The 13,435-nt window shown below is 50.9% G+C and overlaps 1 non-coding gene across 1 annotated transcript; it reads left to right on the top strand.

Annotated features, from left to right (window-relative positions):
• Positions 1–5,142: 5,142 nt before the first annotated feature.
• On the top strand, positions 5,143–5,325 carry LOC116871416. The gene has a single exon (XR_004383388.1). It is a non-coding gene; the product is annotated as a small nucleolar RNA SNORA73 family (small nucleolar RNA).
• The last annotated feature ends 8,110 nt before the right edge of the window (positions 5,326–13,435 follow it).

Here is a 13,435-nt window from a genome sequence, read left to right as displayed (position 1 = left end):
GATCAGTGGAACAGAGCAGAGAGCCCAGAAACAGACCCTCAACACTATGGTCAACTAATCTTTGACAAAGCAGGAAATAATGTCCAATGGAAAAAAGACAGACTCTTCAACAAATGGGGCTGGGAAAATTGGACATCCACATGCAGAACAATGAAATTGGACCATTTCCTTACACCACACACAAAAATAGACTCAAAATGGATGAAGGACCTTAATGTGAGAAAGGAATCCGTCAAAATCCTTGAGGAGAACACAGGCAGCAACCTCTCTGACCTCAGCCGCAGCAACTTCTTCCTAGGAGCATCGCCAAAGGCAACAGAAGCAAGGGCAAAAATGAACTATTGGGATTTTATCAAGATCAAAAGCTTTTGCACAGCAAACGAAACAGTTAACAAGGGGCGCCTGAGTGGCTCAGTGGGTTAAGCCTCTGCCTTCGGCTCAGGTCATGATCTCAGGGTTCTGGGATCGAGCCCCGCATTGGGCTCTCTGCTCAGCAGGGAGCCTGCTTCCTCCTCTCTCTCTGCCTGCCTCTCTACCTACTTGTGATCTCTATCTGTCAAATAAATAAATAAATAAATAAAAAAGAAACAGTTAACAAAACCAAAAGACAACTGACAGAATGGGAGAAGATATTTGTAAACGACATATCAGATAAAGGGCTAGTATCCAAAATCTATAAAGAGCTTAAGAAACTCAACACCCAAAGAACAAATAACCCAATCAAGAAATGGGCAGAGGACGTGAACAGACATTTCTGCAAAGAAGACATCCAGATGGCCAACAGACACATGAAAAAATGCTCCACATCACTCAGCATCGGGGAAATACAAATCAAAACCACAATGAGATACCACCTCACACCAGTCAGAATGGCTAAAATTAACAAGTCAGGAAATGACAGATGCTGGCGAGGATGTGGAGAAAGGGGAACCCTCCTACACTGTTGGTGGGAATGCAAGCTGGTGCAACCACTCTGGAAAACAGTGTGGAGGTTCCTCAAAAAACTGAAAATAGAGCTACCCTATGACCCAGCGATTGCACTACTGGGTATATACCCTAAAGATACAAACGTGGTGCTCCAAAGGGGCACGTGCACCTGAATGTTTATGGCAGCAATGTTCACAATAGCCAAACTGTGAAAAGAACCTAGATGTTCATCAACAGATGAATGGATAAAGAAGATGTGATATATATATATTTGTATATATTATACAATGGAATACTATGCAGCCATCAAAAGAAATGAAATCTTGCCATTTGCGATGACATGGATGGAACTAGAGGGTATTATGCTTAGTGAAATAAGTCAATCAGAGAAAGACAACTATCATATGATCTCCCTGATATGAGGAAGTGGAGATGCAACATGAAGGGTTTGGGGGGTAGGAAAAGAAAAAATGAAGGAAGATGGGATCGGGAGGGAGACAAACTATAAAAGACCCAATCTCAAAAAATAGACTGAGGGTTGCTGGGGGGAGGGGGTTTGGGAGAGGGTGGTGGGGTTATGGACGTTGGGGAAGGTATGTGCTATGGTGAGTGCTGTGAAATGTGTAAACCTGGCGATTCACAGACCTGTACCCCTGGGGATAAAAATACATTATATGTTTATAAAAAATTTCAAAAATTAATAATAAAAAAAGAAAAGGCTGTCTTACCTGGCATCTCTCTTAAGACTTGACCAAGCTCTCCCTATCCCAAACAAGAACAGTAATTCCCACCCCCATCCCTCCCCACCCCATCCCTCATCCATAACCAGAGAAAATTTTCATTTGGAGAACACCAGCTTTTATTAGAGTCACTTGGGGGAAAGGTCTCCTTAGAGTCGGTCTGAGTGCTTGTTCTTGTTTCTGGGAGGGAGAAACCACGAGACTGCCTGGAATTGGCGGTGGGGAGTGGGAGGGTCCCGAGATGGTATCAAGACAAGTACTCTCTCCAGACACAAAGAAAGTGGGACTTTTGCAGGACTCCAGGGACCAGTGGCCTAATTTGATGCCCTGTTTGGAGATACAGTCCTCCTGCCCAGGCGACAGAGCACCCCAACACCTGCCACTGGGATCTTGAACTGGGAAAAGACTACACCTAGTTTGATCTTTGCAGAGTTAGCACACAGGGGAAGAGGCATCCGAATCCTGGTTTTGCCACTTACTGGTTGAACTTGGGCCAGTTGCTTTGCCTCTCTGTGCTTAGTTTTTTCATATGTAAGATGAGGATAATAATAGTTTTTCTTCATCAAAGTGTTGTTAGGATTTGTTAATACACAAAAAGCATTAGGAATAGGGCCTAGCTGATAGTAAGTGCTAAATCAGGATTGGCCACTATTATTCAGTATAATTGTTAATTACTGGTTATGTGATCCCTAGAAGAGATCACAATTCCTCAATAAATGGTGGATATGATGACATTACATTATTAATCATCAATTCTCTCTTTTTTAAAGATTTTATTTATATATTTGACAGAGAGAGAGACAACACAGAGAGAGCACAAGCAGGGGGAGTGGCAAAGGGAGGAGGAGAAGCAGGCTGCCCTGTGAATGAGGAGCCTGAGGCAAGGCTCAGTCCCCTCACAGGGCTGGATCCCAGGACCCTGGGATCATGACCTGAGCTAAAGGCAGATGTTCAACCAACTGAGCCACCCAGGCGCCTCTATCAATGCTCTTCTAAGAAATAGTCCCCAACCACCTGAGATCCTAGAGGTGTTTCATTCACGTCTATAGGTGTGTAACAAGACCATGATCACCTTAGAAGGAGAAAACACAAGGCCTAGATTAAGGCCGTCATTAATTAAGTACTTAATTTGTGGTAGGCAGTGTGAAAAATGCTCTGCAGTGAATTCTCAGTAGTAAATTCTCACAGTGCCCCCATGGTGTGGGTGCTGTCCTCATCCTTGTTTACATAAAATGATTGAGGTTAAGAGAAGTTGGAAGGATTGCCCAAGTCACTGGTTGGTATGAACCTGGGCTGGGGACCGAGAAGGTCTGGCTCTGGGAATTTGACATTCGTCTCTTAGCGCCACTGCCCCATCTCAGGAAACCATAGCCCAGGCTTGGATATGCAAAGGATGGGGCAAGGCAAGGAGGGGAAGACAGATTGTGGGGCAAACACAGGGCTGGGTCTGTGGAATGTTGCCGGCGGTCACACAGTGACACTGTGTTCACCCTGACCAGCTGGTGCAGGAGGCATGGTGGGGGGGCACAAAGCCCAGCTGGCTGGGGTTGGAGGGTAGCTCACAAGAACAAAGGAAAGTGACTGTTGTCAAAGGAGCCAGAGTTTCTGCCATGGCTCAGTCCCGACTGTGCAAGGACATGTCGGCCCTCACACAGCATGTTCCACGAGGCTTTGGGGTGATAGCTTTCATGAGCACGCTTCTGGAATTCAAGTGTAACTCTGCCCTATCCTTCACCCATCCTGCCTGCCTCAGCCAAGTTTTATCTTTGTACCTTCAATACAGACGTGCAGAACAGTCATTCATTCATTCAGGGCACAGTCACTGGACACCATTTGCGTAGATATCTGGGAGCAGAATGACGGGATCATATGGCAGGCCTCTATTTACCTTTTTAAGAAATTGCCAGACTGTTTTCCAAGATGGTTGTGGCATCCCGTCTTACTTTCTTTGTAGCGCTTACCAATATCTGCAGATATTGCCTCTCCGTTTACTTGTTTGCAGTTTCTTATCTGTCCTGCCAGCCAGACTGTGTCTCGCGTCCTCCGTGCTCAGCCCCGTGCCTGGCACATAGGAGGCACTTGGGGACTGAACCAGCACACACCCGCTGAACACGTATGTGCCCACCGCTTCCTCCCATCACAGGCACCTGGAAGACCTGCCAGCAGCCCCCACCCCTGCTTGTCCCCAGGTGCCATCAGGAGTCAGGATCTGCCCAGGAGGCCACTCAGTCAGTCCTGCTGGTTTTCGAAAGGCTCATCACTCTTTTCAGTTCTCTAATTCTCATGGGGTAGGGTAGCAACTCCTGCTTTGTTGATGGAGAAACTGTTACATTTTGGATGACGTAGCCAAAGTCACAATGAGCAAAGCTTGCATGGGAGCTGTGTACATAAAACATGCAGACCCCCTCAAAGTCTGCCTGTGGATGCCCAGGATTTTGTGTCAGGCACAAGGCTTTTCCGTGGCACTGGAGATGAAAATAGGCATATGTGCCAGCGTACCGCTAGGACAATGAGGAGCTCATTAAGGAGATAAACCAGAAAGTCACTAGTAATGACTGGTTTTAAACAGGCTTTCCTTGGGGCGCCTGGGTGGCAGAGTCAGTTAAGTTTCTGCCTCCGGCTCAGGTCATGATCCCAGGGTCCTGGGATTGAGCCCCACAGCAGGCTCCCTGCTCAGCAGGAAACCTGCTTCTCCCTCTCCCACTCCACCTGCTGTGTTTCCTCTCTCGCTGTGTTTCTCCCTGTCAAATAAATCTTTTTAAAAAATCTTAAAAAAAAAAATAAACAGGTTTTCCTCAAATTCACTTGTGAAGTATGGGATGGGAAAAAAATGAAATCTCTTGAGAATGTTTTGAGAGACGATACTGCTTAATTAGAGGCATTGCAACGTGGGTACCCTGGGAAGTGCCTCCCTCCCAGGAAGGAGGCAAAAGAAAAGTCAAATTTCCTTACCACCTCCAGCCCACCAACAAGTCCTTGAAACAAGCAGAGTGACCTTCCTCTAGGAACTCAGCTGCCCTGACATTAATACTTTGCTAAGGGCAAAAGGCCATCTTAGCCCGACCCCCAGGATCTTGTACATCTACTTTAACCTGTGAAAATTCCTTTGGAGAATTCCTTTATTTCTACCCCACAAGATGCATGTTGGCAATCATCCCCATGCATATGACCCACCGAGATACATCTGAAGGGTCTCACGACCTAGGGTTTACAGACAATAATAAATGACCTTTTCCCAACAACAGCTAGCCCCCTCAGGATCCTGGAAACCTTGCTTCCACAATTCCATAGGGACTCCCACTATCCCTAACCCCCTCCCAACTTGAGAGTATGTAGTGGGCCACTCCTCAGGACCCCAGTGCACCTCTTTCTGCCCAGGGGTCCTGTCTCCATACTTTAATAAGACCACCTGTTTTGCACCCAAGACATCTGAAGAATTCTTTTTCAGCCATTGGCTTCAAACCCTCATGTCTTTCCTGCATCCCCTGGGTGCTGTCCAGACGGCAGAGGGGAGCACAGGGCTAAGCCCCACGACACACAATCCTTTTCCACAATGCTGGAGATGAAGCTGGGTCTTGAGTCTGCACCTACATACTCAAGTGGCTTCTCAGAGCTCTGGGGACATTGCCTGAGGGAACAAGCCATGCAGGAAACATCTAAAAAGAAAAAAAAATAGAAGAAAATACAGAAAGGCTCCATCCCCAGTGTCTGGCAGCTTGGCCCCTTTTACTCCTATTCTTTGCCTCTAAATAAGCCAGAGAAGCTATGCTCCCCCTTCCAGGGGGAGGTTAATCAGTCTCTGAGTTTTGTCCTAGGCCCCGAACACCTGGTAACACCTAAGAAGAGCCAGATCCCAAACACGTCCCTGACATCAGCTTCCAGCAAACCTCGGCGGACACTGGCCTCAATATCCCCTCCCTTCCATGATTTATAAGACACCACCTGTTAGGGGTGCCTGGGTGGCTCAGTGGGTTAAGCCTCTGCCTTCGGCTCAGGTCCTGGTCTCAGGGTCCTGGGATCGAGCCCCGCATCAGGCTCTCTGCTCAGCGGGGATCCTGCTTCTCCCCCACCTCTCTGCCTGCCTCTTTGCGTACTTGTGATCTCTGTCTTTCAAATAAATAAATAAAATCTTAAAAAAAAAAAAAAAGGATACCACCTGTTACTCACCACCACTCGTCTTTGATCCTACCTTACCCTGGATTCCCAAAGGAACACATACCCCAGACGCCTTTCCAGTGGAAACCCCTAACCCCAGCTGACGACAAGGCTCATTCTCCTGCCCGGGTGTCCCGGACTCTCAGTCCGCTGCATGTGGTCACTTACACTATTCGTTAAACTCTGTGGTCACTTCCTCTGGTGCATGTTTTCTTTGCATCCTGCACAAAGCCAAGGACCCTCTTGGTGGGTCCTGCCAGACCCCCCACTTTGGGGGGCTCAAGACGCAGCTCGCCTGCATCGCAAGCACTGTCCCCTCTCTTTCCCCGGCTTGCTGGTGTCCTTTGGGTAAAGGTGTGCTTTTGGATCCCTGCCTTGTCCCCTCCTAGCAAAGTGATTTGGGCAAATTAGGGAGCCACACAGAGCCCCAGGATGACTGTTGGGGTCACGTGAGATGCTTTACAAAGGGTGCTTGGCCCAGCTCCTGGCGCTTCATAAATGCTCAGTAGGCAAAGACCTGTCCTTCTGCTATAAAAAATCGACCCCCCAGAGCATCTTGCTGCGTCTCCCAGCAGGTCCTGGCCCATAATAAATGCCCGGCAGACCTCTTTGATGGAGAGAAGATGCCCTTCCCCCCCTTTCCTATTAGCAGAGACTCTGTGGTTCACCCTGCCGCCTCACCCCCACCCCCAGAGCTGTCACTTTGTATCTATGTCATTTCATCTGTCACTGAGTCCCTCTGAATTTTGACAATGAGAACAGTGATCATCAGTCCCCAGGGTGGCGGGGGGCGGGGGGTGGTGCTCATGAGGCACAAGGAGGCACCGAATATGAAAAGGTTTTGAGAAGGTTTCCCACCCACCAACCCAAGGCCTTTGATTCTCAGCGCCCTTGGAGGCCCACAATCGTGATGGGGCCCAGCCACGTCCTTTCCCGAGTGGGCAAATCAAGCTGGAAGAAGGATAGCCGAGAACATCACCTAAACACTGTCGGAAAGTCACACGCGCCTGCCAGAGAGCAGGGCCCCGGCAGGAAGTGCATCAGAGAAGGGCCGGGAAGCAGACCCAGAGCTGTGTCCCCTGCTGACACAGGGCTTGTTTCTGGGGTTTGATCTGGAGACCTGTCCTCCAGTGTTTGTGTCAGCTTGTCTCTAACCCGCTGGCTCTGTTTCTTGACCTAAGGTCTAGTGGGGTTGCAGGAAAGGCCTGCGAGTTTTGTTGGTTGGTGTTGGCCTTTGGATCCGTGGCTGTGGTCTTCCTTTTTCTGAAGGCCAGCTGCCCTGAGCAGACAGCAGGGCACGGGGGCAGGAGATGATGGAACAGAAAGGAACCCTATAGGATTGGGGTTGGGGTGACTCTCTCGGGCTCCCAGGCTCCATTCCCTGTCCTTCAACCCAGTCTCTAGTGGATGCCAAGATCCTGAAAGTATCAAATGCCATATAACTCGTTAGGAAAGTCACCGTGTCCATAGCACCATTCACACAGGGCCAGGAGAGAGACACGATCCTGGGGCAGCCCCGGGCCCAGAGGGAGCTGGGGTGGACAAAACTGCTACTTCTCTTTTCCTGGTTTTCTGGAGGTGCCTGGACATTGCCAGGAGGTGGGAGAGACCTCCTTTCTAGAGGACACTTCTGTTTCTATGATTAATCAAAACACAGGTGGAGGGTAGTGGGGGCTGATTCTGATATGTTTGCTCCAGTGGCACAGAATTCGAGCTTCTAGCAGCATCCCTGGCTGACTTTCATAGGTTCCAGTCAGGCTCCTTGAAGACTGTCCCTTGAGCTTTAACACGAGACCATAATTCCCAATGTCCCTGTGGCCTGGCCACCTCATCAGGGTCCTCTGAACATGGCTGCAGGGTGAGCCTGCAGCTCATGGCAGGTGTCAGGGAACACGTCAGAATGCCCCGTGGAGCTCTTGGTGAGCGTGGAAGAGGCAGAAAACAAAGGTTGTGTGAGATGCCAGCTACAGGGAAGGCAGCCAGAAGAAGCTGTTGCCAGGACACCCCTTCTACGCCCTGTACCTTTCAACCCCCTGGTCTACACTCCAGCGACCCTTTTTATGTTATTGTGTGCGTGTGTGTGTGTGTGTGTGTGTGTGTGCGTGTGTGTGCGCGCCCAAGCTCTCATTAACTACGTGCCTCCTGCCTCCCACCGCCTGTCCCAGATCTGTCGGTCTGTCCTGAGTTCAGGCTGCCTCCTTTTTTCTGTCAGGCTTCCCATCTCTCCGTATGCTTGGAGCTGGAATTTCAAGGGAAGCATCTGAGGGGTGTGGTTACACCTTAGTGATCGCTCAGATACACAAACAAGGCCAGTTATGGTCCCCGGGCCCTGCAGCCCCCAAGATGCCTATCTGCTGTGGGCCTTTATCCTGCTGTTTACTTTCACGCCCTTCCGCTGGGCCGACTCAGTGCCGAGGGCTTTCGGGTCCAGGTCTGCGACAGGCTCCGTGAGGTCTCACGTTCCTCGCTGGGGGACAGTAGGGGAGCCTGCGCCCAGGTGTGTGGCGGGGTGCAGGGGGAGACATAACAGCAGAATGGGGAAGTGGGTGCTGGGGTCAGGCAGGGTATCTCCACAGTTTCCAACCTCTGGGAAGCCCCAGAGAGGGATCTCAACCCGAGGGGCTTTCTAGAAGGTGGCCTGGTGAGTGCATGATCTCCGGTTCTGGCAACCCAGGGCTGGAGCCTGCCCAGCAGAACTCCTGTCCCCTTGGTGACTCCAAATGCACCGAGCAGCTCCTGTGACCTGGGTGTGGGTAGGGGGACAGTGGGGGACAAGGAGGACTGGTGACCGACTCCTAGTAGGTGCTCAGCAAACTTGTGGCATATGAGAGGCAATGTGACATTGGTGGACACGTTCAGGTTTTGGAGTCAGAGAGACCTGGCTGAGGTTCCGGACGCTGCCACTGACCAGCTACACTACTTTGGACAGGTGACCTTTATTTCTCAATGCTTCATTTGCCTGCTCTGAAAAGGGGGCTCTGCAAATTTCTAGCTACACAAGAGGAGGGTGCCTCTGGTCGTGGGCACAGCTCCATAAATGAGCTCACGGTTGTGTTTGGATGAATGTATTCCCTCTCTCACCATGCACTCCGCTTTGTGCCAGGCGCTGACACAAGGTCAAGGCTGGGGCATGGAGAGACCATTGAGGACCACAATGCCCAGAGCTGACCAGCTTGCCCCACTGGATGGACCAGTCACCGGTGTGGTCCCCCGGACACAAATATGTAGGTTTCAGGATACGCCATCATTGAAGGGTAGGATGTAGGGACAGGAGTGCCTCTGTTTCGCCACTTGCTTATCCAAGTGTCCGTCATACACCTGGCCCCACTCCATGCCCACCAGGATTTCATGTCCTGACACTAGGACACGTGTGCCTACTTACATGACAGATGATGGTCACTGCTGCCACTTGACACTCAAGCTGACAAAGGAGAGAGGAAGCCCAGAACTTCAGGACCCACCAAAGACAACTCTGCCATGTGCCCACATGGCAGGCTGTGATTCAGAGCTGGGGACCTGAGCCCTAGAGGCCCCTCTGCGATGATCGGTTTTCTGTCTCAGCTTGGCCAGCTGGAGTATGTGAGGATTTAGTTGCACATGAATCTGGGTGCTGCTGTGATGGCATTTTGCAGATTTGTTCAACATCTACAAGCAACTGACTTCAAGTAAAGGAGAGTACCCTCCAGCATGTGGGTGGGCCTTGCCCAATCAGTTGATGGCTTTAAAAGCAAAAACTGAGGTCTCAGAGATGTGGTCTGGAGACTATAGTACCGATTCCTGCAGGCCAGCCGGCCTGCTCTATGGATTTCAGACTTGCTAGCCTCTGCCATAACGTGAGCCAGTTCCTTAAAACAAATCTGTATAAATATTTATCGAGAGAAGAAATAATACAAATACACATACATGTTTAAAGATATATAAATACAAATTCCATTGGTCCTGTTTCTCTGGAGAACCCTGGCTGATACACCCCCCATCCAGCTACCCGATCCCCTGAGGGCAGCACCCAGGCCACCAGCAGAGAAATCCCTGTGGCCTTGGGTTCAACTGACCTTGACTCCTCACCTGGGTACTGCTCTGACCTTCATGAGTAGAGAGGGATTTGAGTTGACGTCCCAGGACAGAACAGTTTTTAAAAGCCTAGCATACCTTTCTGTAAAACATGTTACCCAGGAGTCAGCAGTATAGCGTAGGGGGTTGGCAAACTACGGATCATGGGCAGATCCAGCCTGTTGCCCTTCTGTGTGAATAAAATTTTACTGGAACACACCCATGCTCGGTCATTTGTGCGTATCCATGTCCAGTGTTGTCTGACTGCCGTGCACTATGATGGCAGAGCTGAGCAGCTGGGCCAGCAAGGGAGGGACTCTTGAGGCTACTATGAAAGGGGGCTTCTGGGCTCCGTTCCCTAAAAGCATCCCCCAGCGAGAGGCTCACCAGCCACCTGGAGGCCTGAGTGGGGAAGAAAGTGAGTTCTCAGGAAGGTTTGAGGATGCAGTTCTCAAACCTAGGGCAAGGGGCTCATCAAACATGCAGCTTGCTGAGCCACACCCCTAGAGATTCTGAGTCCCAGGCCCGGGGGCTCAGAAACTTGGGTTTTCTCCCCCAGAGGATCCTGTTGCTGGGAATCCCCAGCCTGTGTTTTGGGACACCCAGGATTCCCAACCATCCAAGCTGGTCCATCAGTGGTGTCTGGGCAGGGAGAGTCCCACAGGGACAACAGGCCCTTAAGGGCCTCCCATGTCTGTAGTCACCCTGACCCCCAGGAAAGTCTGGGCCCTGGCTTGGCTTTAGAACGTGGAGCCACTCAGAGCCATAACACAGCCTTTTTCTGTATTACAGTCAACCAGGCCTAGCAGGGCCTGGTCAGCAGAGATAAGAGATGGACTTCCTGGTGCTAAGCCAGCCTCCCCACCCACCCCATCACCAAAGCATGCCCTTTCCCAAGACGGCATCTGAGCCTGCCCAGGCCCTAGCGGTGTCAGCTGGCGGTACTTTTTTCCCCGTCCTGCTGAAGGTGGCGTCTGCTTTTCTCTGCACGTGGCCACCCAGGTCCCGAATGAGGCGAGCCTGCTGGGACCAGTCTTGTCATCTCTTTGGGACTTCAGCTGCCCCAACCCTAAAATGGAGAAGGAGGTCAAGGTACGAAATTCCCACCAAGAGCTCTGGTTGAAGGAGAAGGATGAGGGCCAGGTGAGGATAGAGACTCTGTCTCGTTTACGGCCGAGCTCAGAGCAAACGCTCCAAGATGTGGCAGAGGAAACACTAGGCTTAGGGTCCCCTCCAAATGCCCTAAGCGTGCTCCTGGCCTGCACGCACAGATCGTCTCCGGGAGAGGCAGACGGAAACACGAAGGCAGCTAATTAACCATCAGCTCTTTATTTACAGCTTAAGAGAGCACATGCAACACGCTGTCACAGGACTACAAGGGCATAGCACCCCCCTCCCCCTGCTGCCCCACACTTTATAGAGGAAGTTCCCAAGAGTCAGAAAACCCAATGACTGCGGTGGGGCCAGTCCAGGGGCTCCAGTTGATTTCCCCTGAAAACAGGCCACTCCCAGCCCAGGGGGCGGGGCCTTAAGCCCGGGAGTCCATCACTGCTGGTTATGAACCAGGCAAATTCGATCTCAGATTTGCCAACTCACACCTGAAGGTAAAGTCCCTGACCATCCAACTTTTCTGTTTCCTCTTAGGAATCCTAGACCTGGGTCTCTCAAACTTGATTGTGCCCAAGAACGGCCTGGGGACTCGGTAAAACCCCGGTGGCTGCACCCCCCATTCTGGTTCAGCAGATCGGGGTTGGGCCCTGGGACCTGACACTCCTGCTGAGCTCCTCGGTGATGCCCTCCCTGCTGCTGGTCCAGGAGCACACTCTGCGGAAGGAGGGACTAGGAAGCCTTGTGCACCCAGAAGAAGCTGGATCAGACTACCTGTCCTGACTTAGAATTCAGAAAACACGCTCCCTGCAATAAAATTCCTTGGTTTTGCAAGTCAATTCCTGCTGCCCCCTCCCTGACACACACACGCACACACACATGCACACACATACACAGGCACACATGCGCTCCTGTCCCCCATGAGAGGAAAGGTCCCCCCAGAGGTGATGGTGCCAGGCTCCCGAAGTCCTACATGGTTTGCTTTCCTGGCTCCTTCAGTGTCCCTCCCAGCACCCACTTTCCTGCTGTTCTGTTGTCTTATCAACACGTTGCTTGCAGTTCCGCCTCTCCTGCGGCAAGACAGATCCCATCCCAGGGAGCTGTGCGCCCACCCTCCCGAGAGTAGATTTTATTGGGTGGGGTGAATATGGCTTCGAGTAAGGATCCATCTCAGCGGTGGAAGGGGTCGTGGCTTTGGGATTTGACTTGGGGTTTCATCACCCCTCAAGGGGCAAGCGAAGCTGTCACTTTCCCATGAGGCTCGGCTCTCATGTCCTGTGCCCCTCAGCCCGTTCCCAGCAAGCTTGGGAGCCGCTCTTGACATGGCCGGACGAATCCCAAAAAGGAGTCCCGTGGGAACCGAGCAAAACTCTGGGGAATGGTGTGCGACTCTGCAGAAGGAATGCAGGAGGGCACAGGCCACCCGCCCAGCAGCTACTGGTTTCCACTTGGCCTCCTGCTCAGCTCTCCCTCCAGTAGTATTTTTTTGAAACTCATGAATCCCACCCCACACCAAGGCCACTTACCCCTCCTCCTGCTCTGCCTCCGCGCCCCGGATTGGAACCTGCTGCCTCGGGAGGAGCCCAGAACAGTTTTCCAAACTTCTCTGACCCCAGAACTCCACTCTCTCTTTTCTAAAGGAGCATCTCCTGGCCCCAGGGTTCCCGGGGATGGAGCCTAAACCGTGACTTTGATGGATCATTGTCACAGAACAGACCACCTACTAAAATTATCCTAGAAAACAAATCAGCCAACACTGGGAGCTTATTCTGTGCCTGGCACTGTTCTAAACATGCTATGAGGATTTTATGTTTACTTCTCACAACATCCCTATGACAGGAGAGTCATTATTCCCATTTTACAGATGAAGAAATTAAAAAAAAGTAACTTGCCTAAGGTCGCCACGGTGGTGAGAGGTGGAACAGGTGGTTTGTCACCAGTGGCATTCCCATGGTCGGAGCACGAGGGCAGAGTTCATGCCCAGCTGTACATTGGAGTCGTCTGAGGGAGGCTTGAACACACATGATGTCCAGATACAACCCAGAACAATGAAACCATCACCTCTACCTGGGCCATCATCAGTACCTTTGAAAGTTCCCTAAATTATTCTAACATGCAGCCAGGTTTGAGCCCAATGGACTAGAGCAGGAATCTGCAAACTATGGCCCATGGGTCAAATCCAAACCGTCACCCGTTTTGGGGTAATCTGCAAGTTAAGAAAGGTTTTTACGTTTAGAAATGGGTTTTAAAACACCAAAGGAAGGATAGTAGTTTGCGAGATGTGAACGTGATACGAAATTCACACCTGAGCATCCATCAGTAGTTTTATGAGAACACAGCCAAAAACATTTACCTGCCCTTACGGTAAAAGTTTGCTGAATCCTGGATTGGGGGGTATTGACTTCCGTACTAGCCAAGGAAATCTAAGACAGAATTAAGGCAGAACTTCTGGGAAC

This window comes from Lontra canadensis, unplaced genomic scaffold, assembly GCF_010015895.1.
Source record: "Lontra canadensis isolate GAN:19392208 unplaced genomic scaffold, GSC_riverotter_1.0 scaffold25, whole genome shotgun sequence".
NCBI lineage: Eukaryota > Metazoa > Chordata > Mammalia > Carnivora > Mustelidae > Lontra > Lontra canadensis.
Note: the sequence above shows the minus strand (reverse complement) of the source record. Positions and strands in the feature narration are given on the sequence as shown.